Genomic DNA, 26,311 nt, shown 5'->3' with positions numbered 1-26,311 from the left:
ACAAGCTTTGTGCGAGGCTTACACACTTCAAGGAGTAGACCATTCTTCTTACACAACTCTCCCCATTCCCCCCGCCCTGCCACAGGGAAAATTACAATCATTAATCTCAATGAAGAGAAATATCAGACTTTGATTTCCTAACCGTGGGTCCCCATTATTCATACTTTAAATATTTGGTAGCGCTAAGATGACAGGTGTAGAAATAAGTTCCCAGGAAAGGGAAGGGCCAGGACCAATGGGCACTGTTTCCTCCAGGCTAGGAGACAGGCTTGAAATATGTACCCACCCGTTGCTTTGCAGATTCAAGATGTAATGCAGACTTGACTCTACCATTTCCCCCAAAGAGAGCTGATTCCTCACCTTGACCTTTATGGTGGGTGCCTTTGCCCACACATCCTTCCACCAAAACCACCTTTCCCCACTTTCTCCTCCTCGTGGACTACTACAGGTCCTCCGAGGACCAGCTCCAAACCCACTTCCTGACACCTCCAGCCAGAACAGCACAGCAAATGTATGTCCTGGGGAATTCTACGTGACTCTTCTGGAATCCTGGCTTAATGCGTTCTCCCCTCCAGCTGTCCGGGACCTCCTTGAGGGTAAGAACCAACCTGCTCTTCCCCATCAGTACTGGAGGTGCGCTGGCACAGACACGCAGCCCTGGATGGCACAGTTGGTACTCTCATGGCCAAAGGCACGTAAGGTACAACTATCAGGATTAAAAAAAATTAAAAAACTAAAGGATGACAGAATGAAATCAGAGATTCCTCATAGGTTGATTTCAGGTCAAAGACCTAGCTCTACCTGGATAGTCACATCTTACATTCTTGGCTGAGGGACTTTGGAGAAATATGATGCAACGGAATTGTTTACAGTCATTTCACCAGACTGCACAGAGCAAAGGGAGTGAGCGTCATTCAAATGACTTGGAGTAGGTATGGAGATGGCAGTTAGTTCCTAAGTGACCCAAGGCGTTCCCAAAGAGTCAGGGTAACCGTGCTTCTCAAATCAGGGGCACTTGCTCAGGGGACATCCGATCAACTTTTCTCTGGGCTCCAGTTTCCCTTCATAATATGGGAACAGCAATCTCACATGCACGCGCGCGCACACACACACACACACACACACACACACACACACCCCCAAAGGTGATGTCAAACTTTAACACAAGAATATATAGGAAAGACACTTCCATGGTTGGCAAAAATGAAACTCTCAGAGGCTCAAACTAGTATTTACCAAGCATCCTCTCAGACTTAGGAATTGCGTGTTAGACTTGCAATGTCTCTTTCAGTTTCCCAACAGACCTATGAGATCAATTTCTTTTTCTTCCCATCTTCCAGAAGTGGGAATGAAGGGTCACTTTTAATGTTGTGAAGTCAGGATTTTTAATCCAGATCTTCTGTCTCCTTAGAACTCACTCCCTGATACTGCAGTGCTTCCAGTAGGGGTATTTCCATTACAGAGGAATGATTCTTGGAAGTCTGGAAGGGCCAGGGTATATCGGACGAAACCCCTGTCATCCGAGAAACCACAGTCCAGATGGAGAACCTGACATGTAGCCTTGAGAGGCAGTAGAGGTTGAAGGTCAGGTGTGCAGCTCTGAACTCACTTCTACCTCTTACCGACTGGGGAGCTCCTGAGCCAGTGATTTAGCCCGTCCAGAGTCTCCCTGTCTGTAAATGAAGATGATGTCCACCTTCAAGAATTTGGGAGAGAATTAAATGAGTCAATCCATTCAGTTTAACACTTGGCACGTAATGAATGCTATGTCAGCTCTCATTAACAATGGTAACTATCATTTGCTCAGAATACAAGACAGTCCATGAAAAAGGAATTGAAAGCTACAATGTGAAATGGGAGAAAAAAGAAGGGGCAGCTATGACAAGCCTAGATAGCTATATGGTTTGAAGGGGAAAGGGACAAACACTGAATAACAAGACAACAGCCTGGATTAGTCAGGGTCCACTTCAGTTGGTGTTCTGCTTTGCGCTGATTTGTGGTGTTTGGTTTGCTAGGGGGCATCTGAAATATTTTACTCAGTCAGAGTTGCTGGTGGGTGCAGGGGCATGATTGGAGAGTTGGATGGAGAGGCCAAAGAGGAACAATCATAGAAAAAATTAGCACTAAGAAACAGAAGTTTATATCACATATTTATAGCCAATAGCTCATTTGAACCTCAAAGCAATGCATGGAGCTAGGTGAGGTAAGTAACTTCATACGCAGTTCACAGTTGGGGAAACCAATACTCTGAGGAATGAGGAAAGTAGAAAAGGAAATTGGCAATCATTGAGCAACTACCAGCTAGCATAATTTAACAGGTGGTGTGTAAATGGCTACCTGAGCAGGGCCCTAGAGTTACAGAGCTAACTAAGCTACTTTTCCTCCCCTCAAGGAACATGTTCACAGTCTGACAGGGAATCACTGACTGAAGATCATCTCAATACAAAGGAGTATTGGGATGCATAACACAAATCAGAGAAATCAGGGAGGCTTCACAGAGGAGGTGCCAGGTAAATTATTATAAAGCTTGAGTGAGAGTTAGCCAGGTGAGAAGAAAGAGAGGGGAAGAGGTTTTCCAGGCATAGAAAATAGTGTAAAGAAAGGGGAGGAGGGCAGGTACCACACAGTGTAGATGACAAGAACCATTTCTGCATCCCTGGAATGTAGGGTGAGAGGCCGGGCAGGGAGACGTGGGCCATGATGGGGAAAGACGGGGGGAATTCAGATTCGGTTCACTTAAGTCCTTCTGGGTCATCCCCACTAGATGAGATGTTTTCCCGCAGGTGACGGGGCACCACTGGGGAGCTTAAGCAGAGCAATAGTACCTTGATTTGTGATTTTGAGAGATCATTCTGACAGCTGTGTGGAGGATGGAAAAGGAGCAAGATAAAGCATTTATGGCTTGAGGGAGTGAGGGTGGAGCAGTGGTCCAGGGGAGAGTGGATAAAAGCCTGAGCATGGGCAGGGGCAGTAGAGATGGAGAGAAAGGGAGAAATTCAAGGAGGTGTGGTCAGTAGGATTTGAGGACTGCCTGGACATGGGGAGAGGGGACAAAGCTCCTCATTCATCTCAAGCTTCCCACTGTGACTTCCTGACAATGTCACCTTGAAAAGGAGCAATTAGATGGCTGGTTGAAAAGGTAATGGGTGCAGATTTCACTCACCAAATCTCTAAGGATTCAGAAGGAGACAGAGGTGCAAGATGCTAAATGCTGCCGGTTTTTCAGATTTCGGCATTGAAAAGACTGTTGTTGGATGCTCAGAGCCCCCTGTGAAAATATACACTCAGATAGAAATGCACAGGCTCCACAAATTCCTAGTCAATTTCTTCAGACTTAGGACACATTTTTAAAAATATGGGGGAGGGACAGGTGAGGGGAGAACGACACTTTATGCCAATCATTTTATAAACAACCTGACTTTGCTGATGGGAAAATAGACCTTGAAAAAGTACAATTCATCAATACAGCAGAGGTCAGACTTCAGTAAATAAAAGAAAATTGCTATAATTCCTGATAAAATGCAGCTTTTGTCATTTCACTTATGCATTTCAATTGCAATTAGATTAACAAGGATTTCAAGAGGGAGGAATTTCCATTGCAAACTACTTTTCAGATTGAACAAGCAAGGAGTTTCAGAAATAGCTCAGAATCTACAATCACGGGCCCAGAGGGAAAGCCAAGGCCAGGTCTTCTGCCTCCATAATCTTCAAGTCCTATCTCCAGTGAAGTCACTGTATTTGCAGGCATGATTCAGGGAAGAATAGTTCAACTGGGGTATAAGCAATACGGGGGTGCACAGTCTATAGAGAGTTTAAAAACAGTGATGGAACCAGAAGTGGGACTGCTTTTTATTATCCCCATGTCTGGCAATTCTCTTTTTCATTATTATTGAAATATAGTTGATTTATAATGTTGTGTTAGTTTCTGGTGTACAGCATGGTGATTCAGTTATACACATACGTGTGTATATATATATTCTTTTTTTATTCTTTTCCATTATAAGTTATTACAAGATATTGAATATAGTTCCCTGTGCTGCACAGTAGGACCTTGTTGTTTATCTATTTTATATACAGCACTTAGTATTGGCAAATCCCAAACTTCTAATTTATCTCTCCTCCACTTTCCTCTTTGGTAATCATAAGTTTGTTTTCTATGTCTGTGAGTCTGTTTCTGTTTTGTAAATAAGTTCACTTGTGTCATTTTTTTTTAGATTCCACATATAAGGGATACCATACGCTATTTGTCTTTTTCTGTCTGGCTTACTTCACTTAGAATGATGACCTCTAGTCCAGCCATGTTGCTGCAAATGGCATTATTTCATTCTTTTTATGGCTGAGTAGTATTCCATTATGTATATATGTATACCCCACAACTTCTTTATCCAGTCATCTGTCGATGGACATCTAGGTTGCTTCCATGTCTTGATTATTGTAAATACTGCTTCTATGCCCATGTTCCGGCAATTCTTAACAATGTCAGTGATGCAGTACTCCTCCCAGGGGTTCTCTGTTTCCATCTTATTCTTTGGTAGGCCATTGGCTAAGTCAGTGAATTTTTAGGCCAACTACAGGGCTCCGGCGTTTGGTGATGGACACGGTTCACTCGTTTAGTCACTCATGAGTTCAGCAAGCACACCAGCCCTGATCATTGTCCTCTGAGGGACACATACAGTTCTGATTTTACACTGAGAATCCTGGGGCTCAGAGAAGTGAAAAAACTTGCCCAAAGAAATCCAACACATAAAAATCAGAAATTTTAACTCTAAGGCAATCTCAGCTCCCAAGCCTGCAGTTTCCATGCTAGCAGTGCTCTGACAAAGGCAGTCCAGGAACTATTAGTCTTTTCCTGGAGGCATATCCCTGCCTCTCAGTCAACAGGTTCCCCTCAGCTCCTCACAGTCTTCTTCAGAAGTTAGCCTTGGGAGCAAGTGCAAGCGGGGAGACTTGTTTCAGATCCCAATTGTAAGTGACTGTTTTTTGAACCTGACAAGCAGTCCCCTTAAATTTAAATGTCTCTCTTAGTGCATCCTATGGAAACAAGATACTTCTATGCCCAGGAGAAGGAAGAAGGCAAAGAGAGTAGGAATTGGAAAGTCATTTTCTAAACGTATTGAGATATGCAGACCTGACTCTCATTTTGGAAAAAAAAAATGCTACAAGTCAAAGATAAGGGTCAATCGGAAAAGAGATGTTCTTAGGAATATGGTACATTCAATTCTGCAGTATTCCTGGAGAAGCATCGACTTTGTGTTGAGGATGCCGAAGGGCCAGAAACACAGTCCAATTAAGTCAGGGGCCACGTTCCTGAAAGGGCTCCTCCTGCCTCTCCTATCACAATGTTCACATGGATGAGCCCCTTGTCCTCCCCAAACAACCCAAGTTTTATAGAAGCACCAAAAAATGATGACAAAGAAAATTGTTTATAGAAATCATATCTTATAATCATGACAAAAATGTATCATTGTTATCAGAGCAATCAGTGAGAATCTCTCTTTGTGGACAAGGGTGCTTATATGTTGGTGGTGGTCACTGGCTGTTCACTGCCTGTAGCTCTCGTGCTGGAGGGAGGCTGTGGATGCAGGTGAGGGAGAAAGGAGGAGAGAGCACAAGGCCCTGGGCCAAGCGCTGTGGGAGCCCGGAGCCTGATGAGATTGTTTCCGGTTGAAGAGCCAGGACAGGCTTCCCGGCGATGGTGGCTCTGAAGATGCGCCTTGATGGACTTTTGACACATGGAGCTGGGCGAAGAAGAGCAGGGTTCAGGTGGGTGTATTGCTTGACTAGAGGCACTGCAGGGAGGAAAACATAGACAACAGAAGGCCCCACATCTAGACCTGCAAAACCAGGTGAATTTATGATGGAATTAGGAGTGTGGTAGATAGTGTGGGACCTCGGGTGCCAGCACAGTGCCTCGAACATTACAGTCTCCACGAGACATCAGCTTCGTCCTCCTTAAGCCAAAGCCAACTCAGATTCCCCTCTTGCTGAACCATGCCCATGCACCATGGAATGTTATTCACACATAAAAAAAGAAGGAAATCCTGTGACTCACAACAACATGAGTAGCTTCGAGGGCATTATGCTAAGTGAAAGAAATCAGACTTAGAAGGACGAATACTGTATGATCCCACTTACATGTGGAATCTAAGAACCTCAAACTCAGAAACAGAGTAGATGGATGATTATCGTGGACTGGGGGCTGGATGATATGGAGAGATGTTGGTCAAAATGTACCAGCTTTCAGTTATACGAAAGACAAGTTCCAGGGATCTAAGGACATTAATTATTAATTAATAATACTGTATTGTACACTTGGAAGTTGATATGAAAATAAATCTTAAATGTTCTCATCATAACAATAGCAACTACAACAAAAAAGGTAATTATATGAGGTGAAGGCTGTGTTAACTAACCTTATTGTGATAAATGTTTTTCAATATACGCATGCACGAATCATCACATCGTACACCTTAAACTTACACAGTGTTATATGTCAATTATATCTCAGTAAAACTGGAGGGAGAAATAAAAGGACAATGCTCAACATCATTAGTTGTGAGGGGAAAGCAAGTCAAAACCACAATGAGATGAGTTACACCCGCTAGGTGGTTTAATTTTTAAAAATGAGAAGTAACAAGTATTGAGGAGGATGTGATGAAATTTGGAGCTTCGTACACTGCTGGTGGAAATGTCAAATGATAGAGTCACTGTGGAAGATAGTTTGGTGGTTCCTTAAAAAGTTCAACAAAGAGTTATCCTATGAACCGGCAACTCCCCTCCTAGGTGTTTACCCAAAAGAACTGAGAACAGATGTTCAAGCAGACACATGGATACAGATGTTCATAGCAGCATCATTCATAATATCCCCAAAGTGGAAACAGCCCAAAGGACCACCAACTGATGAGTGGATAAACAAATGTGGGATACCCATATACTGAAATAGTATTTGGCCATAGGAAGGCATGAATCACTGATACATGCTGCAATATGGATAAACCTCAAAAACATTATGCTAAGTGAAAAAAGCCCGTCATAAAAGGCAATATATTGCCTGACTCCACTGCTGTGAGATGTCCGGAAGAGACAGATCTGCAGAGACAGACAGCAGAATTGTGGTTGTCAGGGACTTGGGGGCACAGGAGAATGGCTGCTTAACAAACATGGGCTTCTTTTTTGTTGTGATGTAAATGTTCTGGAATTAGTGGTGATTTGGGGGAATATTGTGAATGTACTAAAAGCCACTGAATTGTTCACTTTAAAGTGGTTAAAATGGTGAGAAAAATGCACTGGGTGTGAAGGGGTGAGAGATGCTATCCTCAAAAAATGACCAGTGTTGGAGGACGTGATGATAGAAAAGGATAGGACGTGCCCCTAAATCAATCACTCAAAATCAGTGAGGGAAGTGAGAGAAAAATAAAATATCAGACTGAAATATTAAAAATGTATGAACATTTCAAAGCTTGAAATTAAAAAGCTAAGCACAGAGTAAGAGAATATTACCAGCAAACAGGACAGATGGTTGTGATATGTGTGTGTGTGAGTAATGCACTCATAAATAAGAAACAACCACAGAAAAGGTATAAAAAATGAACAGAACAAGAAAAAAGCAGAAACTAACACAGCACTGTAAATCGACGATACTTCAACAAAAAAAAAAATAGAAGTAGCCCCTAGGTTTGTGAAAAATGTTCAACCTATCTAGTAATTTGAAAAAAGGAAATGAGAATGAGATGTCATTTTTAGCCCATCAAATTGCTACTTTAATAAGAATACTCAAAGCTGTGATAGTGCAGTAAGGCAGGCATTGCCATGCATTGCTTGTGTGACTCTAAACTGTTATAATCCAGAGAGGAATTTAACCACAGGTATCAATGAGTCTTCAAAGTATTTAAACTCTGTCTAAGATTCCCCATCTTTAAAAAAAAAAAAAAGAGTTATATACACATGGACTGAAATATAAGGATTTTTTATTACAATATGAGGAATTTAAAATATAGTGCACATGCTCATTGAAAAACACTTCAGACAATGAGCAGCACCAACAGAGAGAGCAAAACAGTCAACCAAAGTCTTACTATCCAGTAATAACCAGCAGTAAGATAAGGCGACCATATTCCAGATACATTTATGAACCTTATACAGAAGGATGGATAAGTGACATTGGTGTTTGGATAAATGGAAATAATTTCATAAAATAGCCTCATATAATACTGTTATTAGGGAAACAAACCAGTCCACTTATTTTACTTAATTTATAGAAAAAAAATGGAAATTGATGTAAAACTGGAACATTATTAGACTTTAGACAAATGGACTTTTTTTTTTTTATTACTAGAGTGTTCATTTATAAAACAACACATTTAAACCCATTATATTAGTTTCCTAGGGCTGCTTCAGTAAAGTCCCACAAACCAGGCTGTGCGACAGAAATTTATTGTCTCACAGTCAGGAGGCCAGAAGTGTGAAATCAAGTTGTGGGCGGGGCCCCACCCCCTGTGAAGGCACAAGGGAAGGGTGGGTGCCGGGCCTCTCTCCCAGCTGCTGGTAGTCTCAGGCGCTCCTTGGCTTATAGCGTTGCCGGCGACTGGGTTCTTTTCCTGTCGCAGAAAGAATTCAGAGACGGGATGTGGAGGTTAAGAAAGTAAAGTGGAGCTGCATTAAGGAATAGACAGGACACTCGCGAGGGGAGAGCGGGCAGGCTCAGGTGAGCGGCTGCCCTGAGTTTCTTTGGCAAGTTGGTTACATAGGGTGTAAAAATGAATGGGCGGAATATTCTTTGGGGAGGGAAGGATTTGGGTTGCGTATTCCCTGATTTTCATCCCAAATCCAACTTCCAAAAGGGAGGAGGGATTTTTGTCCTTATTTAGTCTCAGAAGTGTCGTGGCGTCAGTGCATGATGGGTACTTCTAATCTGCAAGGCTAATTTTATTGAAATGAGGGCATAATGAACAAAAGGTTACATTTGGACACTGAAGATTTCTGCCTTTTCCCACCTTTCTTTGTTGGCCTCCAGGCTACTTGTCACCCCAAAAATGTGTGACCAGAGGTTCCTGCTTTTCTTTCTCTGCCCAGGGATGCCTGTTGTTTACATGATATATGGTTTCCTGCCATTTGTCCTGCATCCCCCTTTCTCTGCTCATGTCTAGCTATCTGCCTGCTCTAACAGTAGCAGGCCATCTTTTCTGTATGTGTATGTCCCTGGGTCCAAATTTTCCACTTTTTATAAGAATATCAATCAGGTTGGATTAGGGCTCACTCTAATGACCTCATTTTAAGTTGATTACCACTGTAAAGACCCTATCTCCAAATATGATCCCATTCTGAGATACTAGGGGTTAGAATTCCAGTGTATCTATTTTGGGAGACACAGGTCACCCACAACAAACATATAAATGAAATAAAAATTTCCTTTAAGAAAAATTATTCTGAAAATGTCATATGCAGTTTGATGCAATATGTTTTCTTAGCTCCATAGCCTGATTTTATATAGTACTGATGGACCCTTTGCTACGAAATATGAGAAAATTAGTACATTTATAACACTCCCACCTCCCCTGCTGTATTTCCCAATTGCGGGGTGGGGAGTTCTGTTAGTAATTTTACTTTTTGGACATTTGGAAAGTTAAACTCTGTATGTAACTATACTTCCTGTAGTTGTTTAGTCTTCGTTTTATTTCTTCTTTATCTACACTTACTGAATGCCAACTCCAGCGTCTCCATTCTAGGGTGCTAGGTATGGGTTCATCTTGGGATAGCTGAATGTCATCAACCAGCCTTTTTCTGTTTTTTGAAACAGAGGGCTCATATTTATAATCACTGAGTTCCTAAAAGTTAAGAAATACAGTACTCCTCTGGTGCACTTATGTATAGCAGATAATTTGGCTGAATGTAACAATCCTGGGTCACATATTCCCCCTGGATCTTGCAGGCATTGCTCCACCGTCTTCTGCCTTTGAGTGTGGCACTAGCATTTTGGCCGTGTCTTTCCTATTCCCGCCATCGATGGCGGAATTAACTGAGTGGTTTCTCTGGAGGGGCTTGTGGATGCTCAGTCTCTCTGCTTCATTTTTGAATGCCTACCTTTTGCCTTACTATTTCCACAATAATTTGGTCATGTATGGTCATGTTTAGCCCCTTTGTCAGTCCCTCAGAACTCTCCAGTCATCGCTCTGTTGCCTGCTCGCGCTGAACATCTTTGTGGAGAAGTTTAAGGTAAGCTTGATTCCTCTCCCTGAAGGGGACTGGTTATTCCCTGTTTAGATGCCAGTAGGATTATTTCTTCATGATTCAAGTTCAGTAGTAACAAGATATTCTCTCTTGCTTATCAAGAATAAAATGTATTTCCTATCCCACCTGTGGGTTCTTCTCAGCAGAGACACCAATTATCCTTATTTTTGAATCAACTTTGTCCTTCATGTGTTATTACCTTTCTTCTCACTGTCTTAATCTCTGTCCTTTTTCTCAGCTTTCATCATTATTACAGTAAACCTTTTCTCTATGGCAGAAATACAATTTTCAGCTGTCTGTTCTTTTTGTTTGTAATTTATAATTTCTGTAATCTGGTAGTGTGAGAGAGTCCTTGATTTTCCTAGCATCGCGAAATTCTTTGTCTTTTTGTGTTGAGTTTTCATTTAATTTCTCACTATTGAGTCCTTGTTTTATTGGCTTCAGATTCTCAGTAAATTCCTCTGTAGTGCAAAATACACATTGGAAGTTTTCTTTGTTTCTTGGGATATGTTTTCTTTCAGGTTGGGTTTTCATTTGTTTGTTTGTTTTTGCAAGGAATAATCTTTCTTTTATCTTTTTTTTTATTCCTTTCCAGGTTGGGTGGGACTAGAATTGTTTGCTTACATGCTACATGGTTTCTTTTCATCTTCTTCATGCCTAACTTGGGCAGTTCAGACCAGGCTTTCTCTCTCTTTCTCTTCCCATGCAGTATGATTAAATTTTTCTAACCCCCCCCTCCTATTATATGTGACATCTCTTCTTCCTTTTCCATCTCTACATTAATAACCCTGGTATAGCAATACTAGGCATTTTTGCGTGGTCTCAGGCAGTCCTTTAAAACAGGTTTCAAAGCATGAGTGTAATATCCTAGAAAAATGATGAGCTGGGGTAGACTGCCTATGTTGGCTTTGATCCTAAGATTCCAGCATTAGTGAGTAGGGGACATGAGGCTTTTCTCTGGATAGCATGCCCTCATCCTTTCTCTGCTTCTCTCCAGAGGTGGGGTAATTAGTGAGAAACCTCAAAACTTTGCTCGGTCGCCTCATCTCCCCAGTCTGGCTTCTGACTTGAAGGGGTTGGGGTAGGAAACACACCAGCAGGGTTACAAGCTTTCCTTGACGTTTATGGCATGGGGTGCAAACCTTTTCCTTAATTGATGCTACTTAGGATTTGGTGGGCGACGGGAAGTGAGCAGATTTTTCTTTTTAATTGTTCATTTAGTCAAGAACTAGAGGGAAGCAATTGCTCAACTGTCTTCACTTTGCCAGCTTAGCTAGAACATCCATGTAATTATTTCTGTAAGTGAAAAGATACAGAGATCTAAGTCCTTGATAAGAGAAGATTCCTGAAATAAGTAATCCTTATAATTGAATATTAAATAGTCATTCAATGTATTTTTCAAATTATATGGGAAAATAAGATTCTCACAATATAATAAACACCCGATTAAACCATACATAGAGTATGACCCATTTATGTTTTTATTATTCAGATGGATGTATAGATAGACAGATAGACAGACAGACTCTGAAGAGATGATTTAATCGGTGTGCGTGTTTTCCAAGCCTGAAAGGAAATGCACTGATGTATTGAAGGCTGTTATCTTGGGTGGTTACTTAATCTCTTGCAGCTTCAGTTTCATCCAGAGAAACAAAAACTGCTTGGAGTATTTTTGAAATAGAGGGAATTTATTGTAAAGAATTGGATCCACAGGAGAGGGAGGGCTGAAAAGCCAAACAGGGAAGAATAAGGCAACGCAAAGATTAGCCCCAGCAAGAAACTGAAGACCCCACCCCTAAGGTCAAAGCGAGTCAATGACGTTCCCACAGCCCAGGCCTGGGCCTCCCTGTGGAAACCAGAACCCAGGCAGATGGAAGACAGTGCCGTGCAGTAACACAGCCTCCACCTTCCCACCTCGGGACAGGGCCTCCCAAGGGCCCAGCCCAGGTGAAGCCAGCCAGCAGGAGTCAGCCTCTCCGGCCACATAGGAGAGCGGAGAGAAAGTGTCAAGAAATGAATCTGAGGGCATACCGGCCCAGAATCAGCAGTTTCCTCTTCCCTAAAACAGACAGAAACCTACGTCAGGCAGCTGTTAAAAGAATAATGACTGTAACAAAATTGTCAGGACTGAGGCTCACCCTTGTCAGCCCCTTCAGACGTGGAGGGATGCTCGGGTGCCTGGACCCAAGGAAGGCTTTAGTAACGGTGCGATGCTTCAGGGACAGATAGGAGGGTCATCAGACACCTGAAGAGCAGTGTCCCGCTGGACACCAGGTGAGCGGGGGTCAGGAGCTGAGGCATAGGCTGCAGGCGACTCAGACTGTGAGAGAGGCCGGCAGGCGTTACTGACGTAGTGGGGACGGGCCTGCCGATGCCCACATACGCTGTGTTTAGCCAGCTCCATCTTCACACCTCTTCCCCACCCCACCCTGGCCCAGGAGACCTCCCCAACGGGCGGAAGAGCCATGGGTGCCTGCCCACACTCACATCCCTAAGCATCTCTAGCAGCAGCTGTGAGAGCAAACCTGCGATTGCCAAGCATTTGCTGACAGCCCTCAGCCCACCCCCAAACCACAGCACCCCTCTGTGTGGGGTTTCTCAGAGCTACTTGCCTCTTGCTTTTTGTTTTCCTTTCTCTCCTTTACAACCGTGGAATGAAGTGTGGGATCCTAGCCGCCAAACAGCCTCCTTATTAGCATCAGAACTAAAGTCAGAACACATTATGCTTGGCTAATACATTTATTTTTTATGCAATGGAAATGCCATCAAAGCATAGTTAATCGGAATTGAATTAAATCATAACTGGAGCTCTTGCGCACAAGGAAGAGAAATTACTCTTCATTGTTGCATACTGAAAATGCACCAATTGTAATTTACTTTTTAAGTAAATGATCATTGTTGGCCAAAGCGGAGTGTCCAGCCCTGGCCCTCCAGGATGGTCCCTGCCAGGAGACCTTATGTCCAGAGGCCCAGAGGCGTGGCAGTGATGGGAAGCTGCACTGATTCAGGGTGCAGCCCTTTCTAGCGGGGCAACGTCTCTAATCCCTTCCCCGTGAGAAGAGGATGCTGATGCATACGACAAAGAGAGGTTTTGGGAAGCAAAAGAGATGACACAGTGTGAGTTGCCGGTCTCTGGTTAGTCCTCAGTAAAGGGAGCTCAGACTCAGGTCTGGTTCCTGCACCGTGATTTGTCCACCGTACCAAGGACTCGTAACCTGTATCAATGGCTCTTAGTCTGGCTACCCAGCAGGGGTACAGGGAAACCCTTTAAAAGCACATGCCTGATTCCCACCAGGGCCTTCCTATCAAGATCTCTAGAGGTGGGCACCTGGGACACGGCGGGGTCTTTTGTAAACTCCTAGGTTCTGGTGACAGCCAGGTTTGAGAACCCCTAGAATAGATCTCACTACTTTCCTAGTAACGAGATCAACCACACTTGTGTTTGTCTGCACCTGAGCAGGATAAAACAGACCAAGCTGGTAGCTTCTGGGAGACTTAGTGCTCAGAGAGATGGAAGAGCTCAAACCAACATCAAGCAAGCATGCGCACACCTGCACACATACACCTGCCCAGAAAAGCGTCCACCCCTGCAACGCGCGGTTCTTGCTCACTGCCCTGCCTCTGTGTCTCCAGGGAGCGATTGGCCTCCACCTCTGGGAAATCCTCCTCCTCCCAAGCCGTGATTTGGAGATATCTGTCTTCTTCTCCTCCATCATACATGTGGAACCAGTGAGGATCTTTGTCATCACCCTGAAATGAGGGTGGGAATCGCATATTGAGAGATGAGTCTGATGAGCCCAGTGATTCCCATCACTGGCAATGATTCCTGAGCCAAATGACCCCCACAGATGCTCACTCAGCCCTGCCCTCCCAGAACTTCCAGGCTGAAGGTCACACAGTGGAGGGGAAGGGATAGGAGCTCAGGTTTCGAGGGAGCTTAGAGGGACTTTGAGCTCTCACAGCAGTGTCTCTAACAGCAAGGCCATCCAGGAGTAATGAGGAGTGCTACAGCAGAATGATCACCTCCTCAGCACCTAGGAGTCAGATAAATGCATGACCTACAGGCATAGACGTTATTACGTCCACTTTAAAAGTGGAGGAACGTGAGGCTCAGAGAAGCTAGGGCACTGACCTGATACCCCAGCAGGCGGAATTGTAGCAGGGATTGATCTGACATTTACACGCTCACTCCATCCTGCCGTGCGTGTTCTCCCAAAGTGTGTGCGCCTCCATCAGAGGGCAGGAGGCACGGGGAGGGGAGAAAGAGAAAACCTCTCGCGAAAGGACATCTTTCACCCACACACCAGATCGCAAGTACCTACCGTAGGACTTTGCCACGGCTGGATTTGCTGAATGAGAACTTCTGACCCAGGGAAAGGATAGAGATTCAGAGAACATGGGCCTAGAGTCAGACAGCCCTGGGTTTGTTCACATCTCATCTCCCACATTTCCCAGCTGTGTGTCCTTGGGTAATTTAGTTAGCTGTTCTAGGCTGATTGCCCATCTGTAAAAATGAGAAGAATACTGGCCCCGTGGGTTACGTAAGCGTTAGACCAAATGCGTGTGAGTACTTAGCCTAGAGTCTAGCAAGTAGCAGGCATGTGACAAGTCAGAGCTGACACTGGCAGTAGTGGTCATCAGAGCAGTAAAACGCTCAACAGAGCGCCCGACACGTAGTAAATGCTCGGTAAATATTTCTCATTGCCTACTCTTAGGCTCAAACTCCCCAGGCTTTCTGTAACCGAGAAATCTGGAGGCCTGATTTCCAGTGCTGGCTGTGCCTTTTACAGGCTCTGTGACCTTAGGGGTAGTCACATTACCTCTCTGGACTCCAGGTTTGCCGTCTCTGAACCTAAGGAGTTGAGCTGAAAGGATGCTAGTGAACTTGCTCCAGCACGTCGTAAGAGCCTCAATCCACATGCACTGAGTGGAGGGGGATCTGTGCCCCATTTTATTGTCTCCAGAACCCAGATAGGCAAGAATCATTTCTTGCAAACTGATGGATTCAAAAGGACTAGGCAGAATTGCCTGTGTAACAAGTGATACAGGAAAATAGGACACGAGAGGATGGTCATGTCCCAGGTCTCGGGCAGGTCCCTGAGATGCCCCCCGCCAAGTGAGGGTCCTTGGCTTTTCATAAGAATCAGGAGCAAGCCATAGTTGAGTAAAAGTGGGCTGATTCAGAGAGATGCACACTCCATAGACAGCGTGCAGGCCATGTCAGAAGGCCAGACAGGCTACGAGTCTTCAGGGAGTGTTTAAAGTAAAAGTAGATGCACATTCCATAGGCAGAGTGGGGGCCATCGTGAGAGGCGAGAGGCGAGGCGAGAGGCAGTGACCTCAGAGCGTGGATGGGATCATCTGGGAGAGTGAGATCGGCCACGAGGTGAGGGGGTGGTGAGTTTTTATGGGCTTGATAACGTCATATGCTCACAAGTGGGAGGATTATTCCAGCTACTTTGGGGAAGGGGCAGGGATTCCCAGGAATTGGGCCACTGCCCATTTTTTGGCCTTTTATGGCCATCCTCGGAACTGTCATGGCGCCTGTGGGTGTGTCATTTAGCATGTTAATATATTACAGGGAGCCTATGCTGAACCTCAAGGTCTGTGGGAGTTGACTCTCCCGCCGTCTTGGTTCTGGCTAGTGTTTGTTCTGTCCTCAATTGCTGTGTCATTCTTCTGATGGTTGTGCCCTGCCCTCTTCCCTCCTGTCTCACAGGGATAGCAGGCCCCTGGTTTTCCACACGTGGTCTCTAACTGAGGAAAAGATGACCTGACAATGAACTGCGTTGAAATGAATTATGATACGGTTATCCAAAAAAAATAAAAACTAAAAATAAAACCAAAAACAAAACAAAACAAAAGCCCCACTTGAGACATCATAGTCAGGAGAAAGGAAGAAGACATTTCATCCAAAAAGTAGAAGTAAAAAGTAAAAAGGCACAAGAGCTTTCAAATATATATGTTAAAAGCATCTAAAACTCACAAGTGGATTTTTTAAGTCCAAAGTAATTTTTTTATGTTTGATAGTGGAGGTCTGATTCCCTGGGCTGTGTTTCCAGTGGCCTTGTTTTCAGCACAACTTTCCAGTATTACAATTAAAAACAAAAATCTAACATACGGAAAAAAAAAAAAAAGCCTATTTTTCTCAACCCACTTAAAAATAGTGCCAGCTCCTCAGCCAGCCTCAGCCCTGTGAACACACCTGACCACCCTCCTGCCTGCATTAACTCATCTGTGTCCACATCAGGTCTCCCTTGCCCCCCACAGATACTCCTCCTCTGCAAGTCCCCTCATGGGGAGTCCCCATTTGCAGCCTAATTGCTCTGCACCACCTCTAGCTTATCCATGGTTGAGACTGCCATTAAAGAGGAGCTTTGCGTGTCTTTCGGCTTTATCAAAGCTCCTAGTTCATTTCCTTTTGTGGCTTTGCCAGGATTGTTTATCAAGGTGAGAAAGAATGGGGAGGTCGGGGAGAAGGTGGGAGGAGAATGGAGGGATGAGGAACGATGGCTGTGCCATGACCAGCAGTTACAGAGGGTCGGGGAAGGGAGAGGGAGTGGCATGAAGCAAAAAGCAAACAAACAAAAAAATTTGGCCCACTTAGAATTTTAACAAGGCTGGCCCTGTGGGCAACATGTAATTTCTTGAATTGATTAATCTGCTGCATTATCCTAGAAAGGATTTGAGGAAAGTTGCCGCAAAAGGGCACATAATAAACTTAAGAAAAATAAGAAAAGGGACAGGGGAGGAGAGGAAAAAAAATGTGTTTTTTAGTAATTTTTTTGTGGGGGAGGTAATTAGGTTTGTTTGTTTAAATGGAGGTACTGGGGATTGAACCCAGGACCTCCTGCTTGCAAAGCAAGCACTCTAACCCTGAACTATACCCTCCCCTCAAAAACAACTTGTTTAAGTGAAATGGGAGGAAACAAACAGGCACCAGGCCTTCCAGGCTTCCCAGGCAAAATCTGATAGTTTACACCAGCTTCTTACCTTAACGGGAGACCATATGACAGTTCCTTGGGTTAAGACATGGTTTTCCCACACAAAACTCAGGGAGAAATTCCTGAAGTGGAGCAATTCATGCAGATTAGGGAGTGATGTGCAAGGGTCAAAGATGCTGCTGCTCTCAGGGAGTGTGTTAAATCCAAAGCCTTAGTCCTACAGGGCAATGCGGACAGTTTGAGGGCCAGGGATGCTGGGGCCAGAGCTGTACCTGATAACGCTTTGACCACAGCCAAGTGTCAAACTGTCCTTTCATAAGCACATGTGAAAACGGTTCTACTTTGAGGTTTCTGTGGGGTGGGGAGACCCTTGAGACTCGGGAACAGAAAGAAAACATTTCCCGAGGTTGCAGATGCGTGTCCCACATCACAATTCAAAAGTTTTATTTCTGTACATTTCTAGCAAAAGGGTGCCCTATTTGTCCTGTGCCTTTTTCACCTCCTGGTGCCCCACTGACAATCCCTTGCAGTTTGAGAAGCACCAAACAGAAGGTCTAAGGGGTCATCTCTAAGCCTCCTTCCACACCCTGCATTCTGGGACTCAGCAGCTGAGTTGGGTGTGAGCTATGGAGGAAGATGGAATCTACCTCACAGCCTGATCAAGTTGACCACCTGTCTATCCCCATTTTACAGATGGGAAAACTGAGGTTTGGAGAAAGCGAATTACTTAGGAAGAAAGATGATGCCAGGAGTGAGGTTGGTATCCGAAGAACAGGGCCATGCAGTTCTGATCCCAGGGCCACAATTTTTAGCATCCAGGGTATCAGAGAAAAAGATGTTTCACCCACAAGATAGTCTTAAGTTTGAAGACAAAGAATTTTCTGCATAAACACACAACTATTTGTGATACTGAAGCCACACATGTCTCCCAAGGATCCTCCAATTATAACACACATGAAAGTTTTTGGAAAGCTATAAGCACTATAAAAATCACATTATTTATTATTATTATAAGACAAATAGTGCTAGAGAATGCAGTAGGTAAACCCCCAAATCTCAGTGACTTGTAAAAGGTGGTTTCCCACATCACAGGTGGTTCTCAGTCTGCAAGGACTCAGCAGTCACTAAGGGACCCAGACTCTTTCCATCTTGTGGCTCCACCTGCTCTGAGTCTTCTAGCAGTAAGAGAGCAAGCTCACAAGGGGAGGTGTGTGGGAGTCCTGCCTGGCAGGGGCACACACCCCATCCACCCACACTCCATGGGTGGGATTGAGTCACATGACACAAGGAATAGCAAGGAAGGCTGGGAAATTTGTATAGCCGATAGCAGCCAGCACCAGCAGTTCTGCCCCCCTGTTTCTCCTTGGCCCCAACTCTCTCTTTTCCCTCCCACAGTTCTATCGATCTCTGAAGCCCTGATATTCTGTTACCCATCTCCCACGTAGCCTGTCTTGCAGGGTTTTTGAGAGGATCAAATGTGACAGTGATGTGAACGCGTTTATGCCAAGGTCCTGCACAAAGCAGGGGCCGCATGTCCTTCAGCTCCTTGTGACCCTGTCAAGTGGTTCTCAAGATGAATTGCACTTTGCCTGTCTCATGACTCTCAGTGCCGTGTGCTCAGATCGCTTTACCATCATTAATAATACAGACACACCCCCGGGGGCAGGCACATGTTAGTGATGGGGAAACGGAGGTGCAGACAAAGGTTAAGTGTCCTCCCAGGGCAGCCCTGCCAAAGCATGTAAGCCAAAGAGTGACTTTTCCAACTTTAGAGCTATTAATTCTCATTCTCGCTGGAGGAGAAAGCTGACTAGAGCAGTGAGGGAGGAAATAAGACAGCAGGCTTCTCTCGCAGGACCCTAGCTGGAGTGGCAGCAGTCCCTCCTACGTACCCAACCCTGCAGGAGTGAAAACCCAGCCCTCATATTTACTGGCTTCTGTGACCTTAACCAAGTTTCTTACCCTCTGTGAGCTATCTAGTGTGCCTCAGTTTTCTAATCTCTAAAGTGGGGAAAATCATCCATTTCATAGGGATGTGGTAGGCTTAAACAGGATAGTCTGTATCAAGCACCTTTATATCTGGAATACAGAAAGTGCCCCAAAGATGTTGCAAGGTGATGATGATGATGATGGTGGTGATGATGATGGTGATGATGATGGTGATGGTTATGATGAGCAGCTTCCAGCACCAGGTCTAATTCAAACGTTTCTGTCCTAATATATCTTGGAGGAAAAAAAGGAATCCTCTATTGCTTCTGTAACATCCTCAGAGCCCAGCACAGTCTTGGCCAATAAATCCTCTAAATACCTGGTGGTCAAAGTTGCACAGAAACTTGGTGACAGCCTGAAATTCACACAACAAGTTAATAGAAACTGGATTATGATTCTGGCTTTAATTAATGCTCTCTACTCTCTCTTCAGACAGAAATCTCCTCTCAGCCATCCAGACTCAGAACTGGCCAACTGTGTAGTTGGCTATGGGGCCTTGCAAAAAGTACTTCCATCTTTGTGCCTCAGTTTCCTCATCTACAAAACTGGAGTGAGAATTGTTCATGCCTCATAGGATTGTTGTGAGGATTAAACACATGAGGATTAAAAAGAATGTATGTTCCATGCCTGGTGCCGTCCATTTAGATGGCGCATCTAGAATGTTAACTATTTATAGAAGACTAATGGCAGTGCCCCCTGCATGTGAGGCTAAGGTTTCTGAACAATCTGGCTAAAACAGTGTAAACTCAGAGCATTCATGACTCTAACTGGGTTGGAAAGGCACGGATGAATGGCAGGGGTAGGGTCCACATTCAAGGCAATTCTGTATCTCCCACAGTGTGCAGCCCAGGGGCTTGGCACTCATTCATGGGGAAAGAAATCAGATGGATGACATGACTTAGGTGTGGCAACCAATTGATAATAAAAAGACACCAAGCATTTAATGGAATTATGCTAAGACAACTTTATGTCTGGAACATACCAAGTGCCCAAATGGTATTGGATGATAATGATGGTGATGATGGTGATGAAGATGGTGATGATGATGGTGATGATGACAGTGATGATGATGATGGTGATGATGACAGTGATGATGATGGTGATGGTGATGATTAGTAGCTCTGTACAGCTCACTTCAAAAGCTTCTATCTCAATACATCTTTAAGACAAAAACACCCTGCACCACGCTAAGCACTCTACAAACATAATCTCATTTATTTTCGCCCTCCTAATCCTGCAACAAAGTTATTACCTCCATTTTATAGATGAGGAGCCCAGAGCACAGAGTCATGAACCACTTGCCAAAGGTCACCCGACTGTAAGTGGGGGCTGGGGATAGGAGCCAGACCCAGGTCTGTGCACCTACAAAGCTCTGATTCCTTATCACCAAGTGGTCCTGCCCACCAAGGCAAACTGACTTCACTCCCCAGGAGCTGCCCAAGGGACATGGGCCTTTGAGCCTGCAGTTGTTCAAAATAAATAAGGACTGATGGGTCAAATCTCTGCTCAGACCCTTGCTTTCTCTGTAGCCTCAGGCCAATAGTTTAATCGCCTTGTGTTTCACTTTCTTCATCTATAAGCAAAAACTTATACTTAGCTACACACACAGAGATTGGAAAGATTAATTGAACACTCCAGAAGTGCTTTTAAGATGAAAAATATGGATTATTTGCATTATTATTTTAATAGCCTTGGACTTTGGTGTCCCCAGTTTACACAGAGGTGGAGAGCTTGGAAGAGGGAGATTGGTGAGATCCATTTTCTCCAGCCTCATCCTCTGAGCCAGGTGGGAAGACACAGACACCTTTTGATCTGAGTTTTAGTGTGGATCCTCCCTGCCCCATCCTGCATGTGCCATGGCCCAGAGGGCTGACGGCCCTCTACAGCCATCTGAGAAGCCAGCATCCAAAGAGCCCGAGAACAGCAGCCTGCTCTCTGTCTCCATGACCAAAATGTGGGCACACCAAGGGTAGAGGCCATTTCTGTCTTTATCAGCGTATCCTGAGCACTTAGAATAGGCTCTCCTACATAGTGGTGCCCAATAATTATATGCTGAATGATTGAGTGAATGATTGGGGTGGGTGAATGAATGAATGAATGAATGAACAATAAAACAAACCAGAAAATGTCAGAGTAGAGAGAACGCACAGGAGAGTCTCTAAACCAGGAAGAAGCAAAGGGGTCTTCCGATGGCCATCCATATTATGAGCACCTACTTTGTGCCAGACACTGTCACAGGTGATGGGATAGAAACAAAATTTGACAGTCCCTACCCTCAAAGAGTCCACAGTCTGAGAAAGAGGGGAACATCAAGGCCACTGGCAGTTACAGCGCAGTAAGGATGGGCTCTGATAGACAACAACAGAGCATCTCTTGAGCGATTGATTTCACCCAGAAGAGCAGGGAAGCCAGAGGAAGTAGCATTTTGGCGGGACCCTCGTGGGAGGGAGAAAATGGTTTGCATGGAATGAATAAGGAAGACTCCCACTGTAGAATGGATGCTCCCAGAGGGCAGGGATTTGTGTGTGTTTTGCTAACTAATGCAGCCCCTACCACAGCACAGGGGCACAGGAAGATCCTATGAGCAAACGCACGCACGCACGCGCGCATGTGTGTGTGGTGCATAGGCATTACAAAAATGTTGGCCAGCAGAAGCAAAATTGTGGACTTGCTAGGATGATGAACTACTTGATTCTGCAGTGAGGCAGAAATGTGCATTTGCTGAAGAGAGATCTGGTAAAATGGGGAAAATTTGAAAGGGCCTTGAACACAACACTCCCACGTGGGCATTTGGAACGTTTCCTGTCCTCTGTCCTTGCATATTTCAATGTAATCTTTCAAGCAAAAAATTTTTTTTCTCCTAAGGCTTTCCTCTGCCAGGCTTGAGGGCATGCTCGTAAAATGTAAAATCTGTTTAAATAATTAAACCTGTGGCCAAGAACCGTGGTCAGGGCAGAGGACGCTGGCCTGTGACATCGTAAATCACTGCCAGGCCTGGTCCTTGGCACAGCACAAGAGGAGCATGTGAACAGCCAGCGGGGCCCTGCAGTGGGAAGCGCAGTCAGCACCGGGCACTTGGTTTGGGATGAGTTATGGAGAGGAGGCAGGATGCTGGTGCCCATCTCTCTGACAGCCAAGCCGCCTGACGCCCCCTCTGCTCCACTCCCCTCTTCAGCATCAAGTCGGCTTCCTCTCTCCCCAGAAGGACTCGGGAAGGTGCTGACACATGAGAGGAATCAGTCTGAATCAGAGGAACTTAGGAGACAAAGGACAAGAGGGTCCAGGTCTCAGCTCTCAGATCACCAGGGACGAGACCCTGTGCTCCCTGCTTGGCCCACGTACCCTCATCTACTTACTGGTTTGGAGCTGAGCACCTACTGTGTGCCAGGCTCTGCAATGCATTGTTTCAAACAGCGGTTAAGAGTAGAAACCCTCATCCTAAACCAACCAGATCCAAAAACTAACTCTGCTTCTAGCTGGGTAAACTTAGGGAAGGGATTGAACCTCTCCGTACAGGTTTCCTTTTCTTTTAAATGTGATAAATAATCGGGTTGTTGTAAGGATCAAATGAGGGTAACATACATGCACAATCACTTTGAGCACTGCCTGACTCATCGTAAATGGTGTATAAACGTTGGCTCCGACTACCCACCAACTAGCAAATGCTCACTGAGCACCTGCCCGCTGCTCAGCTCTGGGCTCCATGCTTTATGTGTGACCTTGTTCACTCATTCATTTAACGAATATTAAGGATCTACTCTAGGCCAGTACCGTGTGAGGAGTTTCCTCTGTGTTTTCACGTGGATTCATACATAGCACAGCACATAATTTCACTCATGCTCCTTGTACTTGCTTCCCAGGGCCGCCCTAACATAGCACCACAGACTGAGCGCTTCAACAGCAGAAGTGTATCGCCTCCCAGTCCTGGAGGCTGGAAGTGCAAGATCAGGGTGTCTGTGGGGTTGGTGCCTTCTAAGGGCCGTGAGGGAGAATGTGTTCCAGTCTCGCTTCGGTGGTTTGCTGGCCATCGCTGGGTTGTGGACGCACCACCTGGGCTCCGCCTTCATTTTCACATGCCTTCTCCCTGTGTGTGTCTCTGGGTCCAAATTTCCTCTTTTTATAAGGACGCCAGTCTTTTGGGCCATCCTAATGACTTCACTTGAACTTGATTACTGCTGTAAAGACCCTGTTTCCAAATAAGGTCACATTCTGAGATGCTGGGGGTCAGGACTGCAGCATTTATTTTGGGAGGACACAATTCAACCCATAACACTCCTCAATAGTCATTTGTTTTGCTAAAATTTTACACACACTCTCACCCCTTCAACAAACATTTGCTCTCGTGGGAACCACACCAGTATTATCTCACCCATCCACTTCTTGAGCAAGTGTTTCTTCTTCAAATGTTCCAGACTCCATTACCGGCACTACACAGACAGCAACACAGCCTCCTCCGCACGATGCACGTTTACGGCCCAGGCTCCTGTGTCTGGGGACCGGTCTGCCACAAAGCCCGCAGCTCTCCCGGGGAGCCCGCTACCTCCGAAATTCAGGCATCTTTGCTTCTGCTGCGGTCCGAGTGAAGGGAAACCCACCTTCCCCTGTGCTAGGTGTCCAAAAGATGCAGTTCATGCTGCTTGTATTCCAGACCAGCTGACGAGACAATTAAAAAAAAAAAAAAAAGCTCCACCGCCCAAGAGCAGACAACAGCCCCATTCATTTTTTGGCAGAACTAAAAACAGCCTTGAACTGACTAGCTGAGGGGCATTTGGTGCCACGGCCTGCTTCCAGCACACAAAAGCTGTGGGGAATCGCTGGCTCTGGCAGAGGCTTCGTTAGGATAAAGGCAGAGGAGGACAGAATGGAAAAGTTCACCCTTAATGAGAAATGACCTTCATAACTCCCCGGGCCTCCCTAGAGTTTCCTTTGTAGAATATTACACTTCTCCGTATCTAATTCCAACCCATCTGTCTTATCACTAGTGCGGAAATATTAATAAAGATAGTTTTGTTTAGGCCTTTTATTTATTTTAATATATATAAAATGATGTTCTGGTTTTTTCCCCTTTATAGTCTCTCTTCTTGTTTTGTAGGGTCTTTGGTATCTATTTTAGTGTATTTAATATCCCTTCGGGTATGGCTGACACCCTTGGTCCTGTGATACCCACAGATGCGCTGGCAGGGGCTGGGCACGGCCCTCTCTGCCCACGAGGACATGTGGCCGCAGCCAGGACCGGCCAGGAGCTTCTCCATGTCATGCCTCATCCTGAACTGGCCCAGCGCCTCGGGCCACGGCTCTGGTTCCCCAGGAGTGGGAACCTTTCACCCTCCCATCTCTTTTCCACTGTTTGGGCACCCCCATTCCTGGCTAGCAGCAACTGTAAGGGAGGGTTGGGAATTTTCATTTGGTTTTTGCAGACTTGGCTGTGTTTTGTCCTTCTCTGTAAGCTTGGCCTTGGCCTCAGCCTTGCCTCTGTGTGGCTGGGGAATCCCTGTGGGCTTTGGCACACTCTGGAATTTGAATCTGGGTCCTCCCCGCACCAGCTCTGCTCCCTTGGGCAGGTAAATTAGTCCTTCTGAGGCACAATTTCCTCGGCCGTAAAATGATGCTAATGTGTCCAGGTCAGAGCATCACCTCTACAATCAGTGGAAGGATGTGACAAAGATCAGAAATGATCTTTTGATCATTTAAGAGATTTGGTTACTGCCACATGATGATAGAGTTTCTATTGAAACTAGCCTTTATCTAGTTTGAACTCCACATTTTACTTAAAAAAGGGCACACCCTTCCCCGATTTGATGCAACAACCAAAAAAGGGATGGGGGTATGTCTTATAACCCCCATTTCACAGAAAAGAAAACTGAGGCTTTGGAAACAGCTTGAAGCCAGAATCAGAAGGCCTGCTGAGACATCCTCTGGTACCTTATACAGATGACAGAAGAATGTCCAAGATGGGAGGGGATCGCTCAAGGTCAAAGGCAAAGCAGGCCCCTCACTCCCTGGGTTTTCATTGCCCCCAGACTGGTGCTGGTTAGGTACTTAGTGATCACACACATTTTAGTTCTTAATCAAATATCTCCTTCTGAAAACACTAATGATCAGTTGGGAGTGAACACTGCTGGGGAAGACTTCAGATTTCCTGAAATAGTCCAAATAAAGAAAACTTTCTTGAGCATCTCTGCTACCCTGCCCTCCCCTCCTTACCCCACTGCCCCTCTCCACCCCACAGCCACAGGGGCCTCCTGCTGCAGCCTCTGCGTCCCCTCCCTCCATCTGCCTGTGACCCTCCTCCAGGGCATCTTCCTGGCTGGCTCCCTCACCTCTGCCAGGTCTTTGCTCAATGGTCGCAGCCTCAGGCTGACCTTCTCTAGCATTCCGTGTAAAATTGCAGTCCTTCCCACTCCCAGCCCTCCCTAGCCTGTCCCTTTAAAAATGCTAAATACAGGTTTTTTATTGGGCCTGGTATCTGTCTTCTCCCACTATCCTGTGAGATTCCTGAGGGGCTACATCCTCTGTTTTGTTCACTTCTGTACCCCCCAGGACCTAGCACAGTGCCCTGCACTCAGTAGTTGATCAATAAATACTTCCTGAGTGAATGGATGAAAGAATGAATGAATGAGGGAGAAAGTGATTGAAGGGAGGGATCTCTACTGAAACAAAACATCACTGCACAGTATTTTCATAGGACGCGCAGATAAGGGAACAGCTGCTATGAAAGGAAAAGTCTGGAAAAACCAGAGATATGACCTCATTTTAGCTCTTCCCTGGTGTCAGGAGGACTGAGTAGAGAGACTGCACACCAGGTGAGAGGGGACAGCACAAAATCGTGGTGGCAGAAAACAGGATGATGTAATTTGCTGACAGTGACTATTTCCAGGTGAATGCCAGAGAAGCATTTCCCAGCAGGTATTTTACGGAGCACCTGTTGCCGCAAAACCAGTCTATAACCCTAAAAAGGACTGAGACTCAGAGGAAGAGTCTTGGGAGGATAGAAAAGAGCAGCTTTATTGCTTTGTCCGGCAAAGGGGAGTCACAACAGGCTCATGCCTTAGAGATGGTGAGTCCACCTTCAGGTTGGGGTCTTGAAGTTTTATCGGAAAAAACTGGATGGAACAGAAAAGATGATAACAATCAGGGAGCTGGTACATTCC

At 45.2% G+C, this 26,311-nt stretch overlaps 1 protein-coding gene and 1 non-coding gene across 2 annotated transcripts in view; one reads left to right on the top strand and one right to left on the bottom strand.

The window, feature by feature from the left end:
- The window catches only part of TENM4 (teneurin transmembrane protein 4), a 2,614,938-nt gene that overhangs the window by 1,818,485 nt on the left and 770,142 nt on the right, over nt 1-26,311 (top strand). The gene's annotated exons all lie outside the window — the stretch shown is intronic.
- Nucleotides 17,047-17,119, bottom strand: TRNAA-UGC (transfer RNA alanine (anticodon UGC)). Its single transcript has one exon. It is a non-coding gene; the product is annotated as a tRNA-Ala (tRNA).

The sequence above is a fragment of the Camelus dromedarius genome, chromosome 12, assembly GCF_036321535.1.
Source record: "Camelus dromedarius isolate mCamDro1 chromosome 12, mCamDro1.pat, whole genome shotgun sequence".
Taxonomy (NCBI): Eukaryota; Metazoa; Chordata; class Mammalia; order Artiodactyla; family Camelidae; genus Camelus; species Camelus dromedarius.
The sequence above is the reverse complement of the archived record's forward strand: the minus strand, read 5'-3'. Positions and strand labels throughout refer to the sequence as shown.